The sequence below is a fragment of the Rattus norvegicus genome, chromosome 12 (genome assembly GCF_021556685.1).
Source record: "Rattus norvegicus strain SHRSP/BbbUtx chromosome 12, alternate assembly SHRSP_T2T, whole genome shotgun sequence".
In the NCBI taxonomy this organism is placed as follows: Eukaryota; Metazoa; Chordata; class Mammalia; order Rodentia; family Muridae; genus Rattus; species Rattus norvegicus.
The window spans coordinates 5,619,135-5,634,335 of record NC_141545.1 but is presented as its reverse complement, the minus strand read 5'-3'; the positions used below and the strand labels follow the sequence as shown (position 1 = coordinate 5,634,335).

The window sequence follows — 15,201 nt, the reverse complement described above, 5'->3', positions numbered from 1 at the left end:
GATGAAGGGAACTACTGGGAATGTATTGAAGAAGTAGGATCTTTTCAGAAGTGGGACCCTTTTCAGAAGTATCATGGGAATAGTTTGAAGAAGTGTAGTTGGTAGGATATAGAGCAATGGTTCTCAAACTCTAAATGCTACAGCACTTGAATGCAGTTCCTAAACTTGTAGTAATACCCTCCAATAAAATTATTGCATTGCTACTTTATAACTGATTTTTTTGAAACTTTGATAAATCCTAATGTACATATACATTATGTCACATATCAGATATGATACTCTGAGAAAATGCTATAACTAAACCTTTGTGAGCTAACATTGTAGATGTGCTGAAAATAATCAGGTTACTTGATTTAAACCAGTTAGGTCTCTGGGAGAGTCTCAGAATTGTCAGGCTTGGTCCAGCTCAAGATACAAGAAAGAAAGATTCCTGATAGTTACAAACAAAACAACAACAAGAACAACAAAAGGAAAAATGAAAAAATACAAGAATTCATTAAAAAAATTTGTGAAATTGGTCTTGTCTAGCAAAGGTAGACATTTCCCCTTACTGTGGCAAAAGGGACATACGGCTCTCCATTGACTTGTTCATATAAGGATATCAATTTCCATTCTGACCTTCTTTATTCTTGAAGGGGGTAATCATACTTGGTATAAATTTAAAATCCCACATCTAGGTTACAGACCTTTTCCAACATCCTCATCCCCTTCTTCATTATACTAACTCCTAACATGTGCTAGAACCCCCTTCTTCTCTTTGTGAGTCCTTTTCTGTGACCAAGCTATCTCCATTCTCTCTTCTGATAGTCTTCCTTGTCTTTTCCCAGACTTGGTCAAGCCTGTTTCTGTTTTCTATATTCTGAAATTTTCCATGTGCCTCTGAACATTTTTCTTTCTTATCCATAATAAAATTATTCTCTATTTTAAAAAAAACAGGATAGCTAAAACTATCCTCAACAATAAAAGGACTTCAGGGGGAATCACTATCCCTGAACTCAAGCAGTATTACAGAGCAATAGTGATAAAAACTGCATGGTATTGGTACAGAGACAGACACATAGACCAATGGAACAGAATTGAAGACCCAGAAATGAACCCACACACCTATGGGCACTTGATTTTTGACAAAGGAGCCAAAATCATCAAATGGAAAAAAGATAGCATTTTCAGCAAATGGTGCTGGTTCAACTGGAGGTCATCATGTAGAAGAATGCAGATCGATCCATGCTTATCACCCTGTACAAAGCTTAAATCCAAGTGGATCAGGGACCTCCACATCAAACCAGATACACTCAAACTAATAGAAGAAAAACTAGGGAAGCGTCTGGAACACATGGCAATGGAAAAAAATTTCCTGAACAAAACACCAATGGCTTATGCTCTAAGATCAAGAATCGACAAATGGGATCTCATAAAACTGCAAAGCTTGTGTAAGGCAAAGGACACTGTGGTTAGGACAAAACGGCAACCAACAGATTGGGAAGAGATCTTTATGAATCCTATAACAGATAGAGGGCTTATATCCAAAATATACAAAGAACTCAAGAAGTTAGACCACAGGGAGACAAATAACCCTTTTAAAAATGGGGTTCAGAGCTAAACAAAGAATTCACAGCTGACGAATGCCGAATGGCTGAGAAACACCTAAAGAAATGTTCAACATCTTAAGTCATAAGGAAAATGAAAATCAAAACAACCCTGAGATTTCACCTCACTCCAGTGAGAATGGCTAAGATCAAAAACAGAGGTGACAGCAAATGCTGGCGAGGATGTGGAGAAAGAGGAACACTCCTCCATTGTTGGTGGATTGCAGACTGGTACAACCAATCTGGAAATCAGTCTGGAGGTTCCTCAGAAAATTGGACATTGAACTGCCTGAGGATCCAGCTATACCTCTCTTGGGCATATACCCAAAAGATGCCCCAACATACAAAAAAGACACGTGCTCCACTATGTTCATAGCAGCCTTATTTATAATAGCCAGAAGCTGGAAAGAACCCAGATGCCCTTCAGCAGAGGAATGGATACAGAAAATGTGGTACATCTACACAATGGAATATTACTCAGCTATCAAAAACAATGACTTTATGAAATTCATAGGCAAATGAAGGGAACTGGAAAATATCATCCTGAGTGAGGTAACCTAATCACAGAAAAACACACATGGTATGCACTCATTGATAAATGGCTATTAGCCCAAATGCTTGAATTACCCTAGATGCCTAGAACAAATGAAACCCAAGACGGATGATCAAAATGGGAATGCTTCACTCCTTCTTTAAAAGGGGAGGAAGAATACCCATGGCAGGGAATATAGAGGCAAAGATTATAACATACACAGAAGGAACACCCATTCAGAGCCTGCCTCACATGTGGCCCACACATACACAGCAATCCAATTAGACAAGATGGATGAAGCAAAGAAGTGCAGGCCGACAGGAGCTGGATGTAGATCGCTCCTGAGAGACACAACCAGAATACGGCAAATACAGAGGCGAATGCCAGCAGCAAACCACTGAACTGAGAATAGGACCCCCGTTGAAGGAATCAGAGAAAGAACTGGAAGAGCTTGAAGGGGCTCGAGACCCCATATGTACAACAATGCCAAGCAACCAGAGCTTCCAGGGACTAAGCCACTACCTAAAGACTGTACATGGACTGACCCTGGACTCTGACCTCATAGGTAGCAATGAATATCCTAGTAAGAGCACCAGTGGAAGGGGAAGCCCTGGGTCCTGCTAAGACTTAACCCCCAGTGAACTAGATTGTTGGGGGGAGGGCAGCAATGGAGGGAGGATCGGGAGGGGAACACCCATAAAGAAGGGGAGGGGGAGGGATTAGGGGGATGTTTGCCCGGAAACCGGGAAAGGTAATAACACTCGAAATGTAAATAAGAAATACTCAAGTTAATAAAAATAAATAAATAAATACATAACAAATAAAAGAAAAAGTATTAAGGGAGTGGCTCCTGTTTTCGTGGTTTCTTTATTGTGCCCTGCTCTTTCAGTTTGGATATTTAAAATATTTACTTACTCAAGTGACTATAATTCATCCCACTATATATATATATATATATATATATATATATATATATAACATCTTTCAAAGAATATGTACAGAAATGTCATAGCTTTCACTTAGAAAGGACTTAAGACTCACATGAATCAAAAGGAGAACAGACAATAGTTGCCATCACACACATCAAGCAATATTGTAAAGATATGTTTAAAAAAATAGTAGTACCTCAGCTTCATGAACAAAATTTTAAGTTAATGACCATGTCATGAAAGTTGTGCATGTCTCATCTGAGTCAGTGTTAAATTCTGAGTATTAGATTCCAAAGGGCACAATGTGTGTTGGAAACAATAACAATTTCTTAAAAACCAGAGAATTCTTAAATTGTGGGTTAGATTTACCAGTTTCTTAAAATAAAAATCTACAGTCATGGGAGGTAAAGTAATTGGATTGACCATAAAATAATCCTCACTTCTAACTTATACAGTTTTTAAAACTTTACAAAAATTATTCTCCTGTGTAGTACAAAATATACCCCTCTCGATGTGATAACTGTGTTTCTGTAGAAGATTGGTACTGAATATTGCTATAATGATTACCCTATCAAGAAACCACTGCTAAGTTGTTATTTCATATGATCTTAAATAATCAAGACAGAACACTTCATGATATCATAAGTCTATCATGAGAATCAAATTATATAAATATATACCTTTTTAGTAGAGCCTGCAATGAAGAACTTCTAAAACAATGTGAAATTTACATTTGCCTTCCTGCCTCTAGACACCAAACTGGTGACTACAGTGGCTAGAAAACTACTGAAGTCTCAGGATTCTGTAGTTGTCAGGCTGAAGGACCATTGTGATGTCAATATTCTAAGGCACATGTCATCTGGCAAAGTGACACGTGCATTTCATTTACTCTCCCTGTGGCTTTTAAACATATTTTTTGTACACAGGTGGAACCACAAGTGTTATAATGAATAACATTTTCACAACTATAAATATACATATAGATGTAGATATACCTATATGATATAGATGAGATAGAAGACACATACATGGATAGATAGATAGACAGATAGACAGACAGATAGATAGATAGATAGATAGATAGATAGATAGATAGATAGATAGATAGAGAGATAGAGAGATAGAGAGATAGAGAGATAGAGAGATAGAGAGATAGAGAGGGATTGATGGGTGGACAGATGGATGGACAGACGGACAGGAGGTAGATGGTTAGACAGGCGTGTATAAGAAGATATTGATTTAAAATATTGTGAAATGCATATGAATCTTCAAAAATTGTCAATTCTTATTTTTTCAACATAAGGTTCCTTATGAAAAAGGTAGCATTGAGACTTCTTTAACACTGAGAACCTTAGAACTGAATAGATACAAAATCACAAGGAACTTTAAATTGTAATGTGCTTTCCTGACATAAAATCAGAAACCTTCACACACTTCTGTGAAGTCAGACAGTTTGAAGGATACAGAGGAGGACACACAGCTATCAATATATAGTAAATTTTATAGAGGAAAGCCTAGATTAATCTAATTAATTGGTAAATTAAAATTATTAACCAAATAAATTAATTAAATTATTACTAAATAATAATTACTAAATAACTCAAAGTATTTGAACTTATACACAATTTGTTTGGTCTTAGTCAGTCAAGTTTTTTTAAAACAAAACACAGTAAAAAAAAAAAAGAGAAGAAATACAAGACCAGCATTCACTTTAGAAATTCTCAGGAAACTTGATTTTCCTAGTTTGTGTCCAAAGATTAACATCTTGTCTAGCCATTTCCTGCCTGTCCAAAGGACTTAGATTTGGTTCCTATTGTTGACTTTTCGTGGCTCACACATCTTATAACCCTATCTTCAACTCACCCTGCATCCTCTTTTGGACTTCATAGAGAGCTCCATGTGTGCCATACTTTTATATAAAAATTAAAATAATTTATAAAATATTAGCACTCCCTTAGTCATAGAATATGGTAACACATTTTAAAAGTAATTTAAATGAATTATAATTTTGTACTTTTGTAATTAACTGAAGCTCCACTTAATAAAATACTATAAAGTTTCATAAATTCAGTAATCCTGCCATAACCGGCACATCAGGCATGTAGAAGGACATTCTGGAGTATGGTGTTGATGATGATTATATCAAGAGAAAAAACAGTTAAGTGATGATATAGTCAGCTTATATTAATCTGATTTTGTATGAGAAGTTCAATGGAATATGTCTTCCATGATATGCTGCTTCTGGTTAAATGTAAGAACCTATGTTTAATTCTATATTTCCTTTTCTATCAAGCTTTGGATTACCTATTAGAGCTCAATCCCTTTCAAAACAACATTATTTAAAGTCCAGATTTAACGTAATTTTTCAGTAAGTAGGAAAATCTCTGCCTTGCAAAAGATAAATCATATTTTCCCATATAGAAATTATCTCCATGTTTTAAAATCTAATTGTGTCTATTCTATACATTCAGTGAAGCTTGTTTATCATTGGTTTAACAGCTAATATCCATGTGTAGGTGATATAGGACATATTTGTCTTTCTGGGTCGAGGATACCTCACTTGGGATGTTAATTTTCCAGTTCCATCATTTGCCTGCAAATTACATGATGCCATTTTCTTTAACAACTGTGTAATATTGGAATATGTAAACTATCAAATTTTATTCATCCATTCTTCTTTAGAGAGGCATCTAGCTCGCTTCCACTTTCTGGTTATTAGGAATAGAGCAGCATTAAATATGGTAGAGAAAGTCTTTCTCTGATATGATGAAATATGCTTTGGGTTTATGGTGAAGAGTGGTATAGCTAGATCTTGAGATAAATTGATTTCCAACTTTCTGAGAAACCTCCATACTGATTTTCATAGAGGGTGAAAAAGTTTGCATATTTTTATTAAAAACCATTTTTTTATTTTTATGTACTTTGTACATTTGTCCTCTATAGAATGAATTGTTGGTTAAATATCTTTTCCCATTCTGTAGGTTCTTGATTTGCCTAATGACAGTGTCTTTTGTCATGTATAGCTTCTTGGTTTAAGGAGGTCCCATTTTTATTAAATTTTGGTATTAGCACTTTCACTAATAGAGTGTTGTTCAGAAAGCTTTCTCTTCTGTCAGTGAGTTCAAGGTTATTCATTACATACTCTCCTATCATATTGAGTATATCTGGCTTATTATAGTTTTGTTGCATTTGTAGTTGAGTTTTGTACAGGGTGATAAGTATAAACCTATTTTAATTCTCCTGCATGCAGACATTTGATGAAATCTACCATAGGTATGTAAATTTGTGTCTGGCTTATCAGGCCAATTCTTTTTATCACTGTGTCTGTTTTGTGACAATACCATGCTTTTAGTATATCACAGTGTTTTAGATATCCAGTTCTCTCTCTCTCTGTCTCTCTCTGTCTCTCTGTGTGTGTGTGTGTGTTTGTGTGTGTGTGTGTTTGTGTGTGTGTGTGTGTGTGTGTGTGTGTGTGTGTTTACTTTCATTTGAAATTGAGATTAATCCATTCAAGATCTGTCAACTGTACTGGAATTTTGATGTTGATCACACTGAATCTAATGAATACTTTTGGTAGAATGACCATTTCTTTTTTTTTTTTTCTTGGACACTCTCTTTATCTACATTTCAAATATAATCCCCTTTCCTGGTTTCTCCTCCCCCCAAAAAAAACCTATTCCATCCCCACACCCCTGCCTCCATGAGGGTGCTCCCGCAACCTACCTACCCACGCCCTCCAACCTCCCCAAACTGGCATTCTACTATAATGAAGCATCAAGCCTTCATTGGAGCAAGGACCTCTCCTCCTATTACTGCCCAACAAGGCTGTCCTCTGTTACATATGCGACTGGAGACATGGGTCACCCCATGTGTATTCTTTAGTTGGTGGTTTAGTCCCTGGGAGTTTTGGGGTGTCTAGTAGGTTGATCCTATTCTTCTTATGAGGTTGCAAATCCCCTCACATACCTCAGTCCTTTCTCTAACTCCTCCAATGGGGACCCCATTCTCAGTCCAGTGTTTGGCTGCAAGGACTTGCCTCTGAATTTCTCAGGCTCTGACAGAGCCTATCTGGAGACAGCTTCTGTCAGCATGCAACTCTTGGCATTCCCAATAGTGATTAGGTTTTGATGACTGCATGTAGGATGAATCACCATGTGTGGCAGGCTCTGGATGGCCTTCCCTACAGTCTCTGCTCCACACTTTGTGTCCGTATTTTCTTCTGTGATTATTTTGATCCCCCTTCTAAGAAGAACTGAAACATCCACACTTTTGTCTTTCTTCTTGAGCTTCATGTGGTCTGTAAATTGTATCTTGGGTATGCCAAGTTTTAAGATTAATATCCACTTCTCAGTGAGTACATATCGTGTGTGTTCTTTTGTGATTGGGTTACCTCATTCAGGATGATATTTTTTACTTCCATTCATTTTCCTAAAACTTTCATGAAGTCATTGTTTTTAATAGCTGAGTAATTATCCATTGTCCAAATATACCACAGTTTCTGTATCCATTCCTCTGTTGAATGACATGTAGGATTTTTCCCAGCTTCTGGATATTATAAAGAAGACTGATATGAACATAGTGGAGCATGTTTCCTTGTTATGTGTTGGAGCATCTTTTGGGTATATGCCAAGGAGTTGTATAGCTGGGTCCTCAGATAAAACTGTATCTAATTTTCTAAGGAAATGACAGACTAATTTCAAGATAATTTCTTAAGACTGTTCTAAGAGCAAGAGTCGACAAATGGGACCTCGTAAAATTGCAAAGCTTCTGTAAGGCAATGGACACTGTCCTTAAGACAAAATGTCCACCAACAGATTGGGAGAAGATATTTACCAATCCTACATCTGATAGAAGACTAATGTCCAATACATACAAATAACTCAAGAAGTTAGACTCCAGAAAATCAAATAACCTTATTAAAAATGGGATACAGATCTAAACAAAGAATTCTCAGCTGAGGAATATTGAATAGCAAAGAATTACCTAAAGAAGTGGTCAACATCCTGAGTTATCAGGGAAATGCAAATCAAAACAATCCTGAGATTCCACCTAACACCAGTTAGAATGGCTAAGATAAAAATTTCAGTTAAAGGCAGATGCTGGCGAGGATGTAGAGATAGTAGAATACTCTTTCGTTGTTTGTGGGATTGTAAAATGGTACATCCACTCTGGAAATCAGTCTGGAGGTTCCTTAGAAAAGCCCTGGTGAACAAGGGTATGTAAGCATTCTTTTGGAGACAGAGTCGGAAGAATTGGATGAGGAACCATTGGAGAGTGGACTGGGAGGAGGATAATGACTGGACTGTATATAAAACAAGCCAAAATCAACAAAAGCAATAATAATAAAAATAATAATGAGGAGGAGGAGGAGGAAGAATTGGCAGAGGAAGAAGAGGAAGAAGAGTAGAAGGAGGAGAAAAATAGAAAATATTCATGGAAAGGGAGTGATAACCCCACCCAATTCATCTTCCAACTTTTGAAAAAGAATTTTTAAAAACATGAAAATAGCTGTATTGGGGTTGGGGATTTAGCTCAGCGGTAGAGCACTTGCCTAGCAAGCACAAGGCCCTGGGTTCAGTACCCAGCTCTGAAAACATAAAATAAAATAAAATAGCTGTATTGCTACATGCATTTTATACCAGCCCTTGAGGGGAGGCGGTAGCAGAGTGATTTTAAAGCCAGCCTGGTCTACATACAGAGCCAACTCAAGTATAGCCAAGATTAAATATTGAATGAAACCATCAAAAGCAAAAGGCTGGTCAAACTGTACTTGAACAATAATCCATGTCCCAATACTGGAAACCAACACATCTTGACAACATTGTGTATGTGCTTATAACTTTAGAGATAAATATGCAAAAGTAGGGTTATGGAATCTCCCTCTGTGACTTAAACAAGTAAATAACCCCTAGGTTATGGCAGAGGTAACCCTGAACGAAGGTCCATAGAGGTCATTGTATTAAGCTTCGAGGATGAAGCCTAGATTGCCTTGGAGACTCTAAGATGTTGATAATGTCAAAGTAGTCTTGTATACTGGCCAAAGCATGCTAACGGGGAATAAACACAGCTCAAAAGAAAGATGAGTTTTGTAGTCAATATATTTGAAAAGAGGTGGAGATCCAAAGAATGCTTTGAAATTAAATATGGAGATTCAGAATTTAGAGTTTGTCTAGCTGGGTTTTAGTCTTACTTTCATCTATATTTCCATATTATGTCCCCTTTTCTCCCTTTTGGAATGGTAATGTATATTTTGTGTCACTGTGTGTTGAAAGTAAGTGATCTGCATTTTCATGTTGATTTTACAGAGGATTACAGTAAGGAGATTGCATGAGTCTCAGAAGAGACCTGGAACTTTCGAACAGTGCAGACCCTTGAAGTTGGACTATGGGGGCCACAGAATAAAATTTGTGAGTGTGAATGAAAATGGTCCTTGTAGGCTACTCTGGAGTGTCAATATGAGGAAGTCTGGTTTTGCTAGAGCAAGTGTGGCTCTCTCTTTTGCAAGAAGTGTTTTATTCTGGCAGAGAGGGGTGAGGAGCTTTGAAGTTTAAGAAGCACAAGCCATGCCAAATGTCACTTTTATGTTTTGCTGCCTTGGGATCTGGATATAGAATTCTAAGCTATCTCTCCAGCCAGCTCACTACCAAGTTTTTAGCCTCGATGATAATGGATTAAACTTCTGAACTGTAAGCCAGCCCTAAATAAATGTTTCCCATTAAAAGAGTTGTTATGGACCCTGTATCTCTTCACAGCAATAGAACCCTAACTAAGACAAATAATATAAAATAATGAAACTTCAAATCTTTGAAGAAAGAAACTGAAGAAAATATTAGAATATGGAAAGATACCCTAGGCTTATACTACCAGTAAGATTAATATAGCAAAAATAGCCATCCTACTTAAAAGAATCTACAGATTTAATGAAATCTCCATAAAAATTGCCACATAGTCCTTTACAGACCTTACGAGAACAATATGTAATTTCATATGGAAAAGCATTATGTCCAGGATAGCTAAAATGATTCAGTACAATAAAAGAAAATCCAACCCTATTACAATCCCTGATTTCAAGATCTATAACAGAGCTGTAATAATAAGAGTCAGACACAGATATGTGTCCCCAACCAATGAACAGAAGCTTCTGACCCCGCTGGTTGAATTAAGGAAAAGCTAGAAGTTGAGGAAGAAGGTGACCCTGTAGGAAGACCAGCAGTCCCAATTAAGCTGGATCCCTGAGATCTCTTCCACACTGGATGACCAAGTAGGCAGCATACACCAGCTGATATGAGACCCCCAACACATCTACAGCAAGAAATCCCAGGTCTGGGTTAAATCAGAGAAGATGCACCTAACCCTCAAGAGACTGGAGGACCCAGGAACTTTAGAGATCTGGTGGGATGGGTGGGGTGGGGACATCTTCCTGGAGGCAGGGAGGGCAGGGAGGAGGTATGGGATGTGGTACAGTCAGAGGGTGGACCAGAAGAGGAATAAAATCTGGAGTGTACAAATAAATATAAATTTTAAAAAGACACAGGTATGGGCATTAAAGCATACAGTTTGATCAGTGAAATGCAGTATAAGACCCAGACATAAATCTACATACTTATGAACACATTATTTTTGATGAAGAAGCTAGAAATACACAGTGGAAAAAGAAAGCATCTTCAACAATATTTATGTTCTAACTGGATTTTTACATGTAGAAAAAGAAATAGAACTGCATCTATCACCCTGTGCAAAACTCAAGTCCCAGTTGATGAAAGAGCTCAATGTAAAACCCGACATACTGAACTTTATAGAAGAAAAAGTGGGAAATAATTTTGAATGCATTAGCACAGGAGAGAATTTCCTGAAGAGAATACTAATAAGACCAGCAATATGATCAATAATTGAAAAAAAAAGTTGCCTCAAGGAACTAAAAATCTTCCATAAGGCAAAGAACACTGTCAGTAGGAGGAAATGGAAGTTTACAGAATTGGAAAAGATTCTCACAAACTCCCCATCTGACAGAGGGCTAATATCCATTATATATAAAGAACTTAAGAAACTAGATGTCAGCAAAATATTCCAATTACAAAATGGGGTGCACATCTAAAGAGACTTCACAACAAAGCAGTCCTGAGTAGCTGAGAAACACATAGAGAAACATTCAACCTCCTTAGCCAACAAAGAAATGAAGTGAAAACTACCATGAAATACTATTTTATAACTATCAGAATGACTAAGAGTAATAGTGAATGTGACAGTTCATGCTATTGAGAATGTGGTTCAAGGGGAAACTTCTTGTTGGTTGGAGTGCAAACTTCTACAGCTCCAATAGAAATGAATATAACAGTTTCTCAGAAAGATAGGAATCAATCTTCTAAAAGACCCAAGCATACTATTCTTGGGAATATACCCATAGGATGCTCCATTCTACCACAAGGACACCTGTTAAATTATATTCATCGTGGCTTTACTCATAATATCCATAAACTTGAAACCATGTGGATATTCTTCAACCAAAAATTAATAAAGTGTGGTAGATTTGTATAATGGAGTATGACTCAACTGATATAAACAATGGCATTTTGAATTTTGCAGAAAAATGTATGTAACCAGAAAAAAATATCTTGAGGAAGGTAATCTAGACCTAGAAGAACAATATAGTATATATTCAACCATACATGCATATTAACTGCTAAGTAAATAATAAGTTACAATTCATAGACCTAGAAAGGTTAGATAAAGAAATAGGCTATAGGAATCATGGATCTCCTTGGGCAGGGGAAAAAGGACAGTTTTTTTTTGTGTGTGTGTGAATTAAGGGAGTGTAGGGATGGGAATAGATGGGGTCAGGTTCATGGGGAGTGATGAAGTGAGAGTTAGGATTAAGATAAATGGAATTGGATGCATATACAGTTGTGGTGTGGAAATCTCATTCAGAGGAAACTTCATTGAAGGTGATTCTATTCGTAGAGTAGGAACTCTGACTTGGCCATCTCTTATAGACAAAGAAGGCTTAAAGTGGCTAAACTTGGCCACAGGGATCTGCAAACAACCCATGATCATGATAAAACAAAGGGGTGCCCTCCCCAAACTGACAGCATGACCTCACTGCCAAGGACAGCATCTACAAAGTTCATAAAGGACAAGTCGTGCATGTTTTCTTTCATTCTAAATTCCTACATTCTAGACTGTTTCCTACAGGTATTCTGCAGGGTACCAAAACTAACACGAGAGCACCAACGTAGCCAAAAATCCTTTGAACCACAATTTGTCCTCCCTGAAAGATGTACCAGGGCAATGTGGTGCCAAACTTGGGAGGATAGCCAGTTAATATGATAGTATATTTAAGTGATCCCAAAAGTTTCACCAGAGAACTACTAAACCTGATAAACACCTTCAGCAAAGTGGCTGGGTATAAAATTAACTCAAATAAATCAGTAGCCTTCCTCTACACAAAAGAGAAACAACCCGAGGAAGAAATTAGGGAAATGACACCCTTCATAATAGTGCCAAATAATATAAAATACCTCTGTGTCACTTTAAAAAGCAAGTGAAAGATCTATATGATAAGAGCTTCAAGCCTCTGAAGAAAGAAATTGAAGAGGACCTCAGAAGATGGAAAGATCCCCCATACTCATGGATTGACAGGATTAATATAGTAAAAATGGCCATTTTACCAAAAGCAATCTACAGATTCAATGCAATTCCCATCAAAATAATAATCCAATTCTTCAGAGAGTTAGACAGAAAATTTTGAAAATTTATCTGGAATAACAAAAAACCCAGGAGAGCTAAAAATATCCTCAACAATAAAGCAACTTCTGGGGGAATCACTATCGCTGAACTCAAGCAGTATTCCAGAGCAATAGTGATAAAAACTGCATGGTATTGGTACAGAGACAGACACATAGACCAGTGGAATAGAACTGAAGACCCAGAAATGAGCCCACACAGCCATGGTCACTTGATTTTTGACAAAGGAGCCAAAACCATCCAATGGAATAAAGATAGCATTTTCAGCAAATAGTGTTGGTTCAACTGGAGGTCAACATGTAGAAGAATGCAGATCGATCCATGCTTATCACCCTGTACAAAGCTTAAGTCCAAGTGGATCAAGGACCTCAACATCAAACCAGATACACTCAAACTAATAGAAGAAAAAGAGGGTAAGCATCTCAAACACGTGGGCACTGGAGAAAATTTCCTGAACAAAACACCAATGGCTTATGCTCTAAGATCAAGAATGGAAAGATGGGATCTCAGAAAACTGCAAAATTTCTGTAAGGCAAAGGACACTGTTGTTAGGACAAAGCGATAAGCAACAGATTGGAAAAAGATGTTTACCAACACTACAACTGATAGACGGCTTATATCCAAAATATACAAAGAACTCAAGAAGTTAGACCACAGGGAGACAAATAACCCTATTAAAAAATGGGGTTCAGAGGTAAACAAAGAATTCACAGCTGATGAATGCCGAATGGCTGAGAAACACCTAAAGAAATGTTCAACATCTTTAGTCATAAGGGAAATGCAAATCAAAACAACCTTGAGATTTCACCTCACTCCAGTGAGAATGGCTAAGATCAAAAACTCAGGGGACAACAGATGCTGGCGAGGATGTGGAGAAAGAGGAACACTCCTCCATTGTTGGTGGGTTTGCAGACTGGTACAACCATTCTGGAAATCAGTCTGGAGATTCCTCAGATAATTGGACATTGAACTACCTGAGGACCCAGCTATACCTCTCTTGGGCATAAACCCAAAAGATGCCCCAACATATAACAAAAACATGTGCTCCACTATGTTCCTAACAGACTTGTTTATAATAGCCAGAAGCTGGAAAGAATCCAGATGCCCTTCAACAGAGGAGTGGATACAGGAAATATGGTACATCTACACAATGGAATACTACTCAGCTATCAAAAACAATGACTTTATGAAATTCATAGGCAAATGGATGGAATTGGAAAATATCATCCTGAGTGAGGTAACCCAATCACAGAAAAACATACATGTTATGTGGGAAGGTAAGAGTGTCATTTTCTCTTAGTGACTCATGTGGTAGAAACAGCACCATGACATGTGTGAGTGAAGCATTTCAAGAGCTGTTGACTGGATGGGGTGGTGGTACATGCCTTTAATCCCAACACTCAGGAGGCACAGACAGACATATCTCTGTAAGTTTTAAGCCACCCTGGTCTACACACCAAGTTGCAGAAGAGCCAGGGATGTTTCTCAGGAACTAAAAAGCAGGAGTATAACTGCAACTTTTTAAAACCTATTTTTAATGATGGTTCTTAAGTATTTTAACTTTCCTGTCAGCCATTTTTACCAGAGGTAGTGGGAAAGAAAGGATATGGGGGAGTGGACTTGTTTAGAAATGGTTCTTTAGAGCAACTCCCATCTGTTTTTTCAGATGGAAAATCGGCAGTTCAGTTCACAGGTCAGCAGCAGCAGCTTGATCTACTCACAAACCCTTCACAGATACATCAGCGATCCAGTTCGGTAGACTCTGGACAGTAAACATGAATCAGCAGCTTTGGCACTACCTTGCAGAGCCAGGCAGGCCTCAGCAGGCATGAGTCAGCAAGATCATACTGATTTCATGACTCCCTGAAAATGTCTGCACAGCATGCATATCAAAATCTTTCTTAGAAAGGAGAGACTACTCAGTTTTTGCAATTATTCAGGGCACTAGCCTGGCATGCTGGCACATGCCTCTAACTCCACCATTCGGGAAACAGAGGCAGGCAGATCTCTGAGTTTAAGACCATTCTGATCAATAAAGTAAATTAGAGAATATCCAGAGGTACCTAAATAAGCCCTGGGGCTGAAGGGTAATAGGGCCCTTCAGAAGTTTTAGTAGAATTTCTTGATTACCATACATAAGATTTAAGGAAATGGGTGGTCCTTTCTCTGACCCCAGATATCTTAATCAAACAATTGGCTTTTGAAAATACTAATAGAGAAACACTGCCTCAAAAACCAACCAAACAAACAAACAGACAGACAAAGCCAAATGAAAAACAACAATAAAACAAAAGAAAGAAAACACTAATCCATACTCTTAAGTGACCTTGCCACCAAGTTATTTCTGAACTGTAAATAAAAATGCCTACACTCAAAAGCTGTGCAGAATTGAGATCGGTGTTCCCTGGTGTTC

At 37.6% G+C, this 15,201-nt stretch overlaps 1 pseudogene across 1 annotated transcript in view; it reads right to left on the bottom strand.

The window, feature by feature from the left end:
* Positions 1-15,201, bottom strand: part of LOC148001994 (uncharacterized) — a 741,081-nt pseudogene that overhangs the window by 62,316 nt on the left and 663,564 nt on the right. The window contains exon 16 of the transcript XR_015634494.1: positions 4,472-4,483. The product of XR_015634494.1 is annotated as an uncharacterized LOC148001994 (transcript). The remainder of the gene's footprint in view (positions 1-4,471; positions 4,484-15,201) is intronic.